Raw genomic sequence first — 17,511 nt, 5'->3', positions numbered from 1 at the left:
ACTGGTTTACTACCTGATACCTGTATGTGGCCCATAATGATATATCTGTGTCTGTGCTGTGTGATACACATGCATACATGTACATGAAGTACTGACATATATATGTTACATATACACATTCATGCATGTGTGGACATGACAGACAATAGGTTACCTGGGTTGCACAGGCAGATGCTACCTACAGCATGTGTCACACACCTTGATGCCCTGAAAGGCATACATTCATAGCAGGTTCTGGACAGTGGCATTATACATGGAACAGTGGCATGTGCAAGCATAATGTGTGAGCCACATTGTGCAATGGTACTGAGGTGCAGGTGTCAAGATGACCTCTACTGGCTGTGTTAGTAGTTGTCATTATTAGCAGGACTGCTACCCTAAGTATATCCCACATTGGTCATATACACAAGTTCTGCTGCTGTCCGTCACCTTACATGAGGCATTTGCTAGCAAGCACATTACTGCCACGTGCAGTGATGGCATGGCACGAATGGCAACTGCTAGACCAAAACAATGAGCCAATGTCCTGCTGTTATTATGAGGTTGTCCAGTGTCTGTCATTCCGGGTTGTCACGACCGAATGACGAGCATTCAACACAGAGCCCATGCATACATGTTACATGTGTGTGTGTGGATAATACCTAGGTTGCATTTACCCATATAGCTGCATTCCAAGGCAAATGTCCTACACCCAGAAGTAACACCCTGACACCTACATGACAATTGCATTGGATGCTTATGCTAACCAGTGCTAGATGTGTGGCTTTAGTAATACATATGCTCAATGTAGAACCTACAATGAGGAATACTGACATCTGTGCAGTGAGGAACACCTGGTTAAAGGCTCTGTAGTGCACAATTGCACTACCACCATATAACTCAGATCCAGACATGTGGGCCATAACAGTGGTATGGACCATTCCAGGTTGTGGTGTAGACATAATCATAAAGGCTACTCACATGTAAAGACCACTACTCCGGTATAATGCATCACAGATGAGTCAGGTACAGGTGGCAGTGGCAAATGCTGCATTCTAGATTGTATCCTCATATACATCCACCACCTTGTTCCCAGACTACCAACACACATCCATATGTGGTATGACATAGTATGGTAGACCACCAGATAACCCTCGATTGGTGGACTGTACCTAGGCCTACATCAACTGTGCAAAGTACCCATGTACAGACACAGCTGCATAATGTGTTATGCAATGTAATAATACCACTTTTTGTAACTAGTTCAGTTGTACACATACCAGAGTCCCTCAGATGTTGTCAGCATTAACACTGTCGACTGTTGCTTTACACCAGTAAACAACACCCTCATTGTTGGATATGACCTAACTGTACCTGCCCTGGATATGTACATCCCACACTCATACAACATAAATGACATTACCATAGCTTTCATTATACTTTCTACAAACAGGTGGTTACAGTCATTACACACATGCACATGGCAGATAGCATGTTAACAGTACATAAGGTTTGATATCTATGTTGACAGAGGAAATATTCCCTCTCTACTGGTCACCCATGACACCTATCATATCATACAACACCGCATGTGGCATGTATGTCATTAGACATGTCCACCTAATGCAATTCCTACAAACATACCCAAATAACAGGATCATAGGACCTACACAAGACCTGTATTGGCAGACTCAGGGAAATCCAGATCTGCTCTGTATGTTCCTGAGTAGTTACAGGTGATATGTTCATGACGTGTGCAGCCATGTGTGGCCACAGCTCCTACATATACCCCATGTCAACAATTGCATGTGTGTTGTCTGGACATTAGCCTTAGTACCACAATAGCCAGTACATGCTGGGGTGAGATGTTTACAAGCCACAGACCTCGCACATGCTTGAATGAGTGGTACTGCCTACCTCTAACAGAGCACATTGCTGGCAATCTTCCAGTAAACATGAGGTGTGTGTGGCAAATATGATGTGCTTACTGTTGACCATTACAGTGCCCTGGCTACACCATGGCACTTTCAAGTAACAGTTTGTAGGAGCATGACATGGAATAATGCTGTGTGTGTCTCGCTGATATGTGTTGCTGTAATATATGTACACTTGGCTACTCGGTGAAAGTGGTGGTGTCCTACCAGTACATGAATACAACATCCATTATGGTGTAATGCTCAGCTATGTTTCACACATGGCATGGGGAAGGTGTGGAATGTATCCTCTTGAGCTGCTAGTGCACTTACTGATGTAGACCGCATATGTGTACATCTATTGATGTTTGTGTAGATTCCACGTGTGTGCAGTGTCTGACATCCAAAGGTGACTGTTGTCTTAATACATCATGCTGTTGCAATACAGCCTCAACATTGCCAACTGTATATGGTGATATGCTCTAAGTACAGTAAGCCATACATGAGGTATGGAAAGATGTTTGGACATGACTACTAAGTGGTGGGGCTTATTTGCAGATGAATGATTACTGAGGACAGCTCACTGGTGTGTTACAACCAGTCCTACAATAACCTGTGTAACTGCTAAGGTCAGGTTTTGTTAATTGAAGTGGAAGACAGACAATGTAGAATGCTGTAAGGGTGACACTGAAGGCAAACCTCATGACACCTGTAACAGTAATACCTCCCCTGTGCATATATTGTGCATATATCAGCACAGTTGTCAAAGGAAAGAGTCAGTAAGCATTCACCCGGATGCAATAGTGCCGTACTTCTGTAGTACCTATCATGAGATAGGCAGGTGTTTGATTCACAGTACTGGCACGTGTGTCCATATATGTCACGTATGTTTAGGAATACATCCCATATGTGATCACTCTCCTGAGCACTGTTGTTGATACCAGTACAGAGTGAAGTGTAGAAAGAAAGGCATAGGCAGGTGGTTAAACCTCACACATGTAAAGTGTCTGTATGTGTGTGACATAGGTGTATATCTTTGTGAATGCCACAGTGTGTGTATGGCTGTCCGGTTCCTGGTGTGAGGCTGTATTTTACCATAGTGAAATGTTAATGCCCCCTCCCCCCCATCCACTCAATGCAATCTAGCATCCCTGTTGATATCATCAATCATAGACATGCATTCTAACCGCTTGTTAACATGTACACCCTGGGGCAGGGACGTCGGGAGGCATACGCACTGTACTGATTTCAGTACAAGTTATGAAGAAGGGGGTAGCATTTTAAATTTTCACTGTTTCGCGCTTTACTGCACAATGATGTCATCAGGGCAGCCAGCCAGTCAGAATGGAGCTCACCACACATGTATTTCCAGCCGACCGGCCAGTTCAAATGCTTTCCGAGCAGGAAGGAGGATTCGTTATGTTCATCAAGCAGTTTGGGAGAGGATTCGTTATGTTGGGATTCTTCATTATGGGTTGGTGAGTAATGTTTGGGATTCTTCATTGTGTGTGTGTGTGTGTGTGTGTGTGTGTGTGTGTGTGTGTGTGTGTGTGTGTGTGTGTGTGTGTGTGTGTGTGTGTGTGTGTGTGTGTGTGTGTGTGTGTGTGTGTGTGTGTGTGTAAATGCCCCAGATGGGATGTACTGGTGTGATTACTCATGGTGGTGTGGTAGGGAATACCTCAGGCTTGAACCCTGTACCTTGTATGTAGGTGTTAAAGACCTGAATTCCCTACCCACCACCATTTGTAAAAAAATTGCAGATTTTTGCCTCATATTTGATCTGATCAATATCTATATCGTATCTGTGGTTTTTAAATATTGCAATGCTTGAAATTTGATGGTGCAGTGGTAACAACGTAGCATTGATGCCTCACAGCTGTAGGTTCTTGGCTGGGGTGCCTTCTTTGTGGGGGGAGGGTCTGTATCTTCTACCTGTGTTTGCTTTTGTGTCCTCCCATGTAACATACAAAGACATGTCTGCATTATTTTTTCCTGGGCCTCTGCTGAGAATTGTGTTTTTTTTTTTGTTCCAAGTCAGACTGTCCTGATTAACAAATTGACAGGCATTTAAATTTCAGACTTCAGGTTTCTGAATGTTGACTTCCTTACATATTTGATGGTGCAGTGGCAGTATTGTTGCCTCACAGCTGTAGGTTTTCTGGTTTGATTCTTGGCTGGGGTGCCTTCTGTGTGGAGTCTGCATCTTATCCCTGTGTTTGTGACATAGTAAAACGACTTTTTATTCTAGCAATAAATATATACTAACACAACCTTTTTTATAGCAATTTTTTTAAGTTTATGACTATTTGAAATTTGTCCTTATTTTTGGGACTGTAATACCCTGTTATTGGCTTTGTCCAGGTTTTTTGTGCTAAGGTTGACAGCTATGGCAAGAACTGCATTCACTGAATATGTTTGAGGGCTGTATTCCCTCATTACTGGGTTTGTCCAGGTGTTTTGTGCTAAGAGGTTGACAGCTATAGTGAGAACTGAATTCATTAAATGATAGCCATTCAAGTTTCAGTCTTCCTCTCTTTCACAAAGCAGGTGATTTGGCATAGTGGTATGTTGTTCTGCCTATTTTGCACAGTGACCTTGGCAGTAAAATGTATGATGGTAACAAAGCATTTTATTCTAGCAGCTTTCCAAGATTATACAAGCAATGTTTAATGTGTTCCTGTTTTTTGCCCTTTTGACCCACCCCAATAAATTTGGATTTTTCCAGACTTCTTGTGCTGCGAAGTTGAGATGTAGTTGAGTATTGCATAGATTTTACAAGGAACTGAGAGCTGCAGGGGAAGAGAAGTTTAGTGCTGATTATGCTAAATTGGCTCACGTTGCTAGTAGCACAAAATGTTGTGTACTTGCTTTTAATGCAGAAGGTTGTTGGTTCTACTCCCATAACGGGTGAATGCTGCTGTACTGAAAGTTAAGACACTAACTATGAGCCTGTTATCAGTTTGCCATCCATTTCCTATTGCAATATTACTAGCTTATTATTAATGTAATTTAGGCAATTTATTCCTCAGGGGCATCAGACACTATTTTTCGATGAAGTCATGAAATATAAAGGTGATTGCTAGCAGCAACCTCTTCATTAGTTAGATTTATTTAATGTGGAATTATTTAGATTACTTTTTTACTACTTCAGAGATTGTGCATATTATTTACTGATAATGGTGGACTGTAGAAGTTTGACTAGACTTTTATGATGGAAATGTTCTGAATTGGGCAGTTTTGTTTCATTGTTTACTGGAAAAATGTTCAAAGCAATAGGAAGGTGTATCAAAGAGCACATGTATGTTTCATATGCAAGGGGCCTATGATTTAAAAGCAGCCCAGAATTAATTTTTATCTGCCACGGGTAAAATGTATTTTTCTTTGAATGTGGGTTTTAATGTTGCTTCAATGAATGTGAGTTTCAAGGGCAGAGAAGTTTTAATGCCAAGTTTGTTTAGCAGATGTCTTAGTGTTTGTGCTGTAAAATGCAAAATAAAACTTTCAAATGAAGTTCAAATCATCATAGAAGTAAATCAGTATGCACATTAGTGTTTATGGTAAATGGAGTGAAATAGCAAAGTAATGGATCATTGGAATGGCTGCAGGGGAGGCTCCATTCGACCATGGTTTTGTGAGGGGAAGGGCGGCAAACTTAGACAGCCCCAGCTGAACTATACCTCCCAACTGTCCAGATTTTCAAAGAATGAATAGATTTTTTGCTTCTTATTTTTGGTTTGTTCTTCAATTTGTGGTTTTCTGGCAAATGATTTAGGAATTAAGTCACTAAATAATGACACACTAGTTTCAGACTTTATAACCTTCAGAAAATGCATGCTAAAATAAGACCTGTTCTATCAACTGTCCCAGTTTATACAAGAGCAATTTTTAGTACTGTTTATATGTTCCCTCAATATATTTGGCCTTGTCCAGATTTATTGTATTAACAGGTTGAGAGGTACATGCAAATTGCTTTATAGAATTAGGCATAGCCAAACCTCAACTGTCCCTGATTTTGGCTCAAACTGTTGCTCTTCCCCTAATGATCCCTCCACAAAATAGCAATTTTGGAAGAAAACAGAGGGTTTACTTTACTTTTATAAATATCTGTAATGATCAGAGTTGTACAATTACTTTTATTTCAGAAATGCATGTAGATTCTTTAATTTTGTCAGCTGCTCTAAGTTAACTGTGCTCATATTAAAATGGTGTCCCTCCTTTGACAGGTTCCCAGCTGTATTGTCTGGCAATTTTATATTTTTGCATCACATTTTTGGTCCGTTTTTCATAAAATTGCAGTTTTCTGGCAAATTAGTGGCAAATTGTTAAAGACTGAAGTTAGAAAATAATGCAGACATTTCAGTTTCAGATTTCATACCTTTCAGAAAATTCGTACTGACGCAAGACCTACTATTATTCTATTATCTTTCTAAGTTTATAAGAGCAATATTTAAAAAAGATGTCCTTATTTTTGGGCCTTTGCCTCAGTTTTATTTATGAGTTTGTTGCTGTAAGAGGTTGAGAGGTTGTGTGTGTGTGTGTGTGTGTGTGTGTGTGTGTGTGTGTGTGTGTGTGTGTGTGTGTGTGTGTGGTAGGTAGCATACCTCTGAACTGTCCAAATTTTGCAGAATGTCCAGATTTTTGCCCCATATTTTTTGTCTGTTCCTCATAAATTTTGTGATTTTCTAGAAAATCATTGAAGGCTGAAGTTGCTAAATAATGAAAGACATTTGAGGTTCAGACTTCATGTCCTTTAGAAAAATTCATACTAGCACAAATCCTATTATTCTAGCAACTTTCTAAGTTTACAAGAACATTCTTTAATATCTGTCCCTGTTTATTTTAGGCTTTGTCCATATTTCTTGCACTAAGAGGTAGGTAGGGGTGTGTGTGTGTGAATGAAACATCCTAGTTAGTGGTAGCAGGTGGTTAGTAATTTACTCAAGCTCAAAACCTGCACCTTAGTTACAGAAAACAAAAGCATAAAGTCTCTACCCCAACTACCATGCTGCATTTTTCAAAGAACTGACATTTCAGGTTAATTTTCAATTCAAGGAACCGAGTTTGAGTGAATTTATATTGTATTACTGAAGAGGCATTACAGTGAATGCCTCTTCATCGACACTAAAAGAACGAACCGTGAATTACGAGAATGGCCGTAGCTTGGCTGGGGAGGGGGGTAGCAGTTTGAGAGCTATCAGTACAAATTTGAAAATCCTAGCTACACCCCTGCCCTGGGGTGTGACCTGTTGTTACATAGCCTACTGATGGACCCCCCTCCCCACATACACTCACTGCACTGTAATATCCCTGACAATGTCCTTGATCTTAGGCCATTCCAGCTACCTGTACATGTGTAATCTTTATGGCGCATCTTGTAAATGCGTAGTACTATAATGATGATATGCACATAGGCAGGGGTTCTCATCCAGACACTGGCAAGTATGTGTATGTGTCAGAGTGTGTGTTACTGAGTCTGTGAATCCCTGAGTGTGTGGGTGTGTCTGTGTTTGCATGCTGTCATGGCAGTGGGTATTAAAGCTTCCTAATGAGAAGCCACTATTTCCACTGGCCTTTACCCTTGTCATTCGGCATACCACTCTTTTACCTCCTCCCCGCTCCAGGTAACTATAACTGTGATGTCACCCGCTATTGATGTGATGGCTCTGAACACAGTAGCTTACTACACAGCTATCATGCTCTTGGATCATTAGAACAGAAAACATAATTGAAACATAGGAGAATATAACTGTGATGTGGAAGATACAAAGTGCATGCAGGTATTGTCATACTGACCTGTGGGTAGTCAACATGTACATATGGGACACCAGCAAACACCAATATCTCCTGGCACATGCAACTACACCTGAAAGAGGAAGGCAGAATGTCAAGATCAACATGCTGTTAGTGTTGTTACACATGATACATATTGTCAAATGTACAAAATGCATTCTAAAACTGTAATACATGGTATGTCTGCTGCCTTTCAACACTACTCAACAATATTAATCTACAATTGTCTACCTAGTATGTTCACCCTGTGCATCAGACCATATGAACATGTCCCTGCACAGATGTTGTGGATGACAGAGATGTGGCACAGGCATCATCATATGCGCAAGGTGATAATGTTTGCCAGAGGCCTAGGCTGTGCCATTGGATGACATCATGTGTGTGTGTGTGTGTTAGGTCCTGTGATATCATTGGGCGTGTGTGGGTGTTATGTGTGTGTGTGTGTGTGTGTGTGTGTGTGTGTGTGTGTGTGTGTGTGTGTGTGTGTGTGTGTGTGTGTGTGTGTTGAGGTGCCCTACATTTGTTTCCAGTGTGTGTGTATGCATGCACATAGGTCTGGCATGTGGCTGGCCTACTCAGGAGTATTATTGACAGCTGCAGACTATACAAGGCAGGTTTAACAGTTCACGGTGTCCAGCCATGGCCATGTGACCTTTGCCTGCCAGGGGTTGCACGGGCACTACCAGTCAGAGGTCCAGACTGGGTACTGTCTGATGACACATGTCCACAGGAATCATGTCCCTGTTGGGACCATCCAGGACCATGTGCACATGGCCTGCTGTGTCCTGGTGTGGACTACACAGCACCAGCTGCACTGCTGCTGCTACTGCCACTATGAGAGCGAGCATGTGCAGTAGCATGTTCACGTAGACCTTCAACAGGTGATGTAGCTGACCTACGTCCAGTTGCCTGATGCCTCACTCTCACCAGATGTTCCGGCACAGACATCCATGCTCGAGGATTGATATGCCATGGTCAAGAACTCCCACCATGTCACCCAATCATCTATCCATAACATCTGCAAGATGATGGCGAGCATTTGCAAGTGCCTGGATGTTGTCAGTTAATGAACAGACAGCAGCCCTATGAAGCCTCAGACCTTCTCTGTTGTGCCATTCAGCACATGCCTGTGCTTCCATTATAGCCCAAAACATGCGTCTGGTGACTCCAGGTGATGTGCTTTGTCTCACAGGGGCATGTTGGCCAGTGGTCCTCCGATGAGCAGTGCTGGGCACATGCCTGTGTGGGACATCACCAGTCTGTTGACTGGGATCATGGTGTGCAGGCACACCTTCCATAGTCACCACACTATCTGAAAAGCTCAGCACTTGCTCCTAAAGCATTTCTTATACAGGTAAAGCACTCTTAAACAAAAGAAAGTACTTCATTCACCTAAATTCCCTTGAGTACCCATTTCCCTATAGGTCCTTTCTGACTCAGTTACAAAGCAATCTTTTTCACTATTTCTAGCATGTCAAAGGGTCAGTTGCTGGCGTCCTTTCCTGTTCAGCTGGTGAATCTGGGAATCTTGAGGAAATGTTACAATTGCCTCATGTACACAGACAACCCTCTCCTCCTCCCAACAAATACAAATATATGCGAGAGATGCAACTATATAGCCAAACTGGAGGCTGAGCTCTCTCAATTCACTACTGGCAAGACCAGTCAGGAGGAGAAGGTAACCACGCACACCACAAACCCAGTCTCACATAGAACTATCACAACTGCAAACCAAACACATAAACACACAAAAACATACTCAGAGGCGCTGATTAAAAATCTACCAAAACAACAGAGGCCTCCAAAGCAGACACCCAAGCAACCACCACCTCAAGACATAGCACATGCAACACATAGTTCACAAAGTCAGTGTGCTAAACGGTCACAGCCCTTAAGGCCAAACAACATGCCAGACACACTTGTAATAGATGACTCCATAGTCAGACACACTGGCGTCCAGCTCACCAGACTGAACAAGGAAAAGGTCACAGTAAGCTGCCTGTCGGGAGCTAGAATCTGCCACATAACACAAGCACTCAGGTCACTCCACAGCAAGTACAAATATGACTCAGTCATTGTACATGCCGGTGTGAACGACCTGAGGCACCTCCCTGGACTACATGAAAAGAGACATAGAGGAGCTCTCTTATTATGTAGCCCAGGCGTATGACCCTGACCCTGAGCAGCATCTTACCCTCACCAAGAATGATGCCACAGTACAAAGACAAAATGATCATTTTTAACAATTGGCTTAATTACTGGTGTCATTCTAAGGGGATCCAATGTCTGTCTGCTTGGGATGACATGCTTGACAAGCCACGCTGCTTCGCAAGGGATGGCTTGCACCTGTCACCCCTGGGATTCCGGATATTGGCCAAGGCTCTTGCCACCCCCATAGTGCCTTTTTTAGGCAAGGCTCAAATGACAAACCTACCTCCCTAGAAAACACAAGTGGAAAAACTAAGGGTAATGCTGCTCAATGCCAGAAGTCTAAACCTCAAGATGCACGCTCAAGCCCTCCTCAGTATGGAGAACATCGATGTCTGTGCAGTGACTGAAACCTGATTCAAGGCTCCTGAGAGCACCCCAGCACTATCAGGTTTTACCTCATATCATGCTTTCCAGCCCCAAAACTTGGACCGAACCACAAAGGAGGGGAGTATCCATATTCATCAAAGATACCCACACCTCCAGGTTAGTGGCAATGCACGAAGCATCGGAGACCATCCAGGTGCAACTAACCATAGGCAAAACTGCCTTACAGTTTGTAGCATGCTACAGACCACCCTCTCAAACTCAGGAACCCCACACAGCCTTTCTGAAGACACTGGAGAGTATGAATGTCTCTCCAAATACCATCATTTTGGGAGACTTCAACTACCCAAACATAGACTGGGAACATTACTCAAGCCCCAACACCCTAGCCCAAAGGTTTCTAGAATTCATAAACTCAAATGCAATGGAACAGCTAGTCACCATTCCCACAAGAGGAGACAATATACTAGACCTGATTATCACAAACATGGGGACAAAATGCTCCACACCGGAAGTATATCCCTCTTTGGTAAGATCAGACCATAAATTAATCTCACTGGATATCCACATCCCGCCCCCACCCCCTGCACAAAAGACCACAGTGAAGAACTTCTCAAAAGCCAACTTCACACTTCTTAAGACTGAAGTGGTATCCTTCAAGGCCCCTGGGCCAGTGGAAAAAACAACCCACACTGCTGAATCCTTTGCAAATGCCTTCTACGGGCACCTTCAAGAATGCATGGATCATGCAATCCCAAATAAAACCAAGACCCAATCCCCAAAGGCAGGCGGCCAGTCTGGTGGACCCCAGCCATAAACAAACTTTACAACAGGAGGAGGAAGCTACTACATGACAGAGCAAAATCCCCAAAAGGGAAGGCATCTCTGATCAGTACTAACAAAAACTACGATCACTCATAAAATCATCCAAGGCCAACTTTGAGAGAAAAATCGCAAAAGACACAAAAGACAATCACAAGGCCTTCTTTAGCTATGTTAGAAACCTGGGTGGAAACTCCCAGATATGCTCAGAGTTAGTCCAAAATGACACAAAATACACTGAACCCACTGACATTGCCAACATTCTGGCAGACAGGTTCAGTGCAAATTTCTCCTCCCTCCCAAAAGGAGAAATAACTATCCCAGCAGAGTGTAGCCTCCCTAACATCTCAGATGCCCAGGTGAGAGCCGCCCTCTCTAAAGCTAGAAACACAGCATCAATGGGACCGGACGGTGTCCCGGGCTGTGTGCTACATGAACTCCAAGAGGAACTAAACCCACACATAAGGCTGCTGTTTAATCTTAGCCTTACAACAGGATACGTACCCAAAGAGTGGCGTACGGCAACAGTGGTCCCACTTCACAAAGGCGGTGCTTCTATGGACCCTGGAAATTACCACCCCAAAAGCTTGACAAGCCTGGTCTGCAAAGCTATGGAGAGGATCATTATGGAACTCATAAACAAAGACATTGGGGACCTACAGACATTGGATCCTACCCAATTTGGCTTTGTCAAGGGCAGATCCTGCCTTTTGAACTTGGTCAACTTTTTTGAAACAGTCACTAAGGCCATTGATGAGGGCAAGGCAGTTCACACAGCCTACCTTGACCTTGCAAAATCCTTTGACACAATACCCTACTCGGGCATCATAGACAAACTCACCAGCTTAAATGTAAACCCATATGTCACAAGATGGGTTGCAAACTGGCTCAAGGACAGAACCCACATGGTCAGAGTTGCTGGAGCTATGTCAGACTCTAAGCCAGTCACAAGCGGTGTCTCACAGGGCTCAGTCCTAGGACCCCTCTTGTTCGGCATTTGTTTTTCCGAGGTACAGGCAAACATAGGAGGATTGTGGCTGACAAAGTTCGCAGATGACTGCAAACTGGGAACCATAATTGATACTCCAGCTGACACAAACATCCTTCAGAGAGGCCTCATAGAAATGGATAATTGGTGCCAGAGCCATGGCCTTAAGCTGAACACCAAAAAATGTATAGTCATACCCTTTGGGAAAAACAAGGTACCCACAAATTACCACATAGAAGGTAATCCATTAAGTACGGAAGAGGTAATCAGGGACCTAGGGACCCAGGTTGACAGTAACCTCTCATTTGACACTCACATTGTCGAAGTGGTTAGGAAGACCTTCTATATTGACCACCTTATCATGAAGGGTTTCACATCTAGATCAAGAGAGGTCATTGTGCCCCTGTACTCTTCTCTTATCAGGACAATGATTGAGTACAATGCCCCATTTGGGATGTATCTCACCCGAAACCTGCAGCAGTTGGAAAGACCACAAAAGTTCCTCACCAAGAGGATAAAGGGTCTTACACATATGTCATATGCTGCCCAACTGAAAAAACTCCAGCCCTATTCAGTTGCATACCGCCTACTCAGAGGTGATCTGTGCCTGACGTACAAGGCCATGTCCAATCCGGAATTAATGGACATGCTCCACCTCAGAAAATCCAAGTCCATCAGAGCCACGAGAGCAAGAGACTTAAATCTCAACACAGAAATAAATAGGATGTGCTGGAGGGACAGATTCATAACCCAGAGGCTCCCTACACTCTGGAATAGAATCCCAGTCCATGTTAGGCAGAGCCCCTCACTGATTCTATTCAAGAGAAATCTTGACGAGTGGATGGGAGATCATAGGTTTACTCCGGGGGCCATCTCTGTGTCACTACTAGACAGAGGCACAGTAAACTAAACCCTAAAAGGGCATAGTATTCTCATCCTAAGGGGTGGTGAAAGCCACACACACTCTGGCTAGGCTTATAAATGCCCTAGGGCAGATAGCCTAGTACGAACCTATGAACCTATGAACACTTTTCTGTTCCATGCTATCACCTACCAACTGTCCTTCCTCTATAGCCAGTGGTGATGGGGTATGTGCAGGCAGGGGAACTGTGTACGAGGATGAGGAGGAGATAGGTGGAATGGCAACCAATGGCACAGATTCAGTCCCTGTCAACCCTGCCTGTGCCTCAATCATACTATCATCATCACTGCTAGAGTCTGTGGGAACACTAACATCAGGTGGACCACAGGAGGACAATGCACCTACATCAACACCTGTGAGGGGAAGACAAGAACTGTACATTACAAGTTATACCAGACACACACAGACAGACAGAGACACACACAGACAGAGACGCACAGAGAGACAGACACACACAGACAGAGATACACACAGACAGACACACACAGAGACACATAGACAGACACACACAGACAGAGACATACACACAGACAGGCAAACACACAGACAGACACACACACAGACAGACAGACACACATAGACACACGCAGACACACACAGACAGACAGATGCACACACACAGACAGACACACACACACACACACACACACACACACAGACACACACACACACACACACACAGACACACACACACACATGCAGACACACACACACACACACACACACACACACACACACACACACACACACACACACACACACACACGCTACATGCAGGTGATATGGCAGATGGCATTTAGCTTAGGCAGTTATAGTTTCAGCTTAGACAATTATAGCGGTAGTTATCATACATCCCTGAGTTGTACACAACAGCATACATGTGTTATAGCAGACGGCATGCACCTTACACAATTATAGTGGTGGTTAGCATACATACCTGTATTGCACCATTTGAGTTAGTAGCCTATGCCCCAAACCTACAACACAATGCATGCACTTTGCACCATTGCAATGCACCGCCATGGTGTGTGCAACGTACGCCACATGTTAACAGACCATCGCTGACCTTTGTACATCTGCCACTGATGCTTTGTGTTGGCCACTGCCCCTATGTGTGAGGACATGAGCAGTACTGTATGTCAACTGCATACTATGTTTGCCTGAGCCCTAGCTTGCATATCTCCCCCACAGCAGTGCATGTCTGTTCAATGTTATTCCGCCTACCCCTGAGCTGAGTATAGACATTGTGCATGTGGCTGTACACACATGTTTGACATGGCTGTCCCTACTTTGCAATCATGCCACAGACCAGCACAGGTTTACAGTACACCAGCCTGCTGTGTGGCGTATGACCTTGCCAATCACATGTTGTATGATATGTCTTCTGCTGACATGTTGAATGACATGCATACATGTGTAACGACAATCAACAGTACAGTAATGGTGTCCCAATAATGGGATGTGTTATACTAACATGGGCCTTCAGCTGATGCAATGTTGTCTGTCCACCCTACAAATATTCAGGGACATACTGACATTGAGCTGATGTGCATAACCATTGCAGGGCATCATGTGGATTCACAATTGATATACAGTGTGAGCTACTGACACAGTTTATAGCCATGACTATGTTCACATACAATACATAGCTAATGCGGAATGTGGCCCACGTCACTGAGGTGAATACACAATAAACCCAATGTGAAATGTGTAACACAGGTCACTTAAAGGTATATGGATGACATCCCTGCACATCTGCTACCATATTACTGATGCTGGCAACTATGCCCAAACATGGCTAACTTAGCAGTACTCTTAGTCCCACATGCAATCTGTGTAACTTACACACATAAGGAACAGGCATGACAGTGATGTCTGACACCAGCAAGGTGAATGTACTGCATATGTGGCTTGATGTGGATGTATGTGGATGTTGTGCAACACATGTATGTATTTGGATACTGTATAGGTTAATACTTCCATGTCGTGACACACTCAAGATGTTCAAGACATGTTATGTGGTGGTTTGATGTCATGCCTACACAAGCTGTGCACAGGCCTGTATGATGTTTAGTGTTTCGCATCTGCAATATCACCATTACACAAAGGTCATAGTTGGATTGTGTTGAGCCAATGTACAACAGGGTGTACACACATGTACATCACTTCTACTGTGTGTGTTGCTTCATGTCTCTGGCCATCCTCCATGGCCATGTGTACACATGTTCAGTCCAATGGTTGTGATGGCCATCTTAATTCACATGTCACTGTTATCCCATATGACATACACCATAGATGACATATGCTCCATGAAGGACAGGATTATGCAGACAAAGCGTGGTATGTATGGGATGTGAGACATGTTTGCAGGATAGTTGAGCAGTGTTGCAGTCAGCCCACTACATGTCATGGACATGTCAGATAGCACATGACATTGTGTGACATTCATAGCAAGGGGATACTCCACAAGGGTTTATCCTGTGGGCTGGTCATACTCCAGCTCCAACACATATGCTCTTTGTACAGTACTATTCGTATTCCCAACATGTGTAATGCTGATATGTAGTACCTGTGCCTACAGTGGAACACACCTCCACCATTGTATTCACTGTTGTCCACACATCTGGCAATGACAGTTTGGAAGGTTTAGTGTAGGTGTTTCATATAGTCTTCAGTTTGTTCACATAGGTAAACAGTGTGATGCATTGCAGGTCTGACCAGTGTCCATTAACAGGACCACCATACATTATGTGTACATGTGTTATGGCAGATAGCAAGCAGTTAATATGTTCCGTGCATTATCAAGCCTGGTAAATAATGACAATCTCACCTGACACAGGCTGCTGTCGCTGCAAAACACCAGAGGTACCTAAACAGGAGTGTCACAGCAGTAAGATAATTATCCACACCTGTGTGATAGCTACAGGGTGCAATGTCCGTGTTAGCACATAATTCAGTACAATACACTATACTATGGAGTATGCACATCTGTACATACATAGAGTAGCAGACTATAGTATGTGGCATGTGTACATACATGCCTTGCATATGATGTCACATTACATAATGTACAGTAACACATGTAACTATGTGAAATATAGTTGTGTTTTATGTGCAGTAGTGACTTACCAGGTAACTCCAGGCTCGGTGGTTGAGAGACACCCACCTCTACAATACCAGCTAAAGCTTTTGGATGGAGGCCTGCAGGTGCCCCTGTTTTGGCCAGTAGCTCCTCGGTACTTGTGAGTGGGGGCTGGTTGAGTGGACCCCCACCTGTTGCACTTTGTTCCCTGGCGATTGCATTAGCATGCTGTTTTGTCCATCTTATCAGGTCAGTGCAGTGTTGGCACACCTGCTGATAGGTGTGATTGTGACCGCCAACATCATTTACCCTCTTGCAGAGTTCCTCCCACTGGGCATCCCACTGCTTTGCATCCTGTGGCACATGGCTGAAGAGCATTGTGTGGTTGTCGAGGCGGTATGGGATGAGGACCTCATTCTTCAAGCGGCTGTATACTGGCAGTCTGCTACATGGCATACCTGGAAGACATAATGATGGAGACAGGTCACACTAACTCACAGAGAAGTACAGCAGTACAGATGAACATAAATGTGTATCACATTTATTAAGATTACAAATACGTCTTTGCAAATCTACATGACATTAACACCACTGACATGTATAAGTCACACACATTTGACACCTACTGGTGTTGTGATGTTATCGCCATATATGTGTGTGTCATGTGATGACATTGCTCATACACCATGTGGATGCTGTCTTGACGTGGGCATGTCTGTTTGCCTGTACTGTTGCCTTTACCTATCAACACATGCCTGGATGTGTTCACATTAATGCAATCAACCTTAATGCTGTGTATATGTCACATATATAGTCATACATTGCCATTAGGGACATGACCTGTGACCCTGCAGACTTGCAAGCATGTATGTGTTTTGTCATATACATCTACATGGCACTGTACAGCTGTGTAGCATCCTGCCATGTATTGCTTATGTTGCACATGAGTAACACATGGGAAAAAAGCTAGCCTGATGGTGTTTGCAGGGTTGGATATCAACTATAGCATGTATGGTTACAGTGCTCTAGTAGGCTTTATGTCCTGGGCCTTTTATGAGCCTAGGCAGACAGGTTACCTAACTGTAGGCAACAGACAGGTAAGTTTCAGTGGCCAGTCCAAGCAGTGCCACAGAGCTGATACACATGGTTGCTGATATATTTGGCATGCGGTAATCACACCATGTCACAGAGAGGGGCAATGGGCAGCTTCGCTGGACAGGGCTGCATAGTATGGCAAGAGTATGTTAAGTGTATGGGACAGAGATCTGTCAGGCATGTTGTGATTCTTGTACTAGAAAGGTGGATGTCCATGACGTATGTGTTTATTTAGAATCAGGTTGTGTTACGTGTAGCATGTCCAACACCTCTGGGTTGGACATGGCTTTATTCAGGGTAGGCTGCATACTACATAGTGCAGCTAGGGATTGGGAAGGCCAGTGTAGGCCATCAACACATGGGCAATAACCCTTAAATGAAATAT

Source organism: Protopterus annectens, chromosome 2.part1, assembly GCF_019279795.1.
Source record: "Protopterus annectens isolate FY-2018-M chromosome 2.part1, PAN1.0, whole genome shotgun sequence".
NCBI classification, from domain to species: domain Eukaryota; kingdom Metazoa; phylum Chordata; order Ceratodontiformes; family Protopteridae; genus Protopterus; species Protopterus annectens.
The sequence above is the reverse complement of the archived record's forward strand: the minus strand, read 5'-3'. Positions refer to the sequence as shown.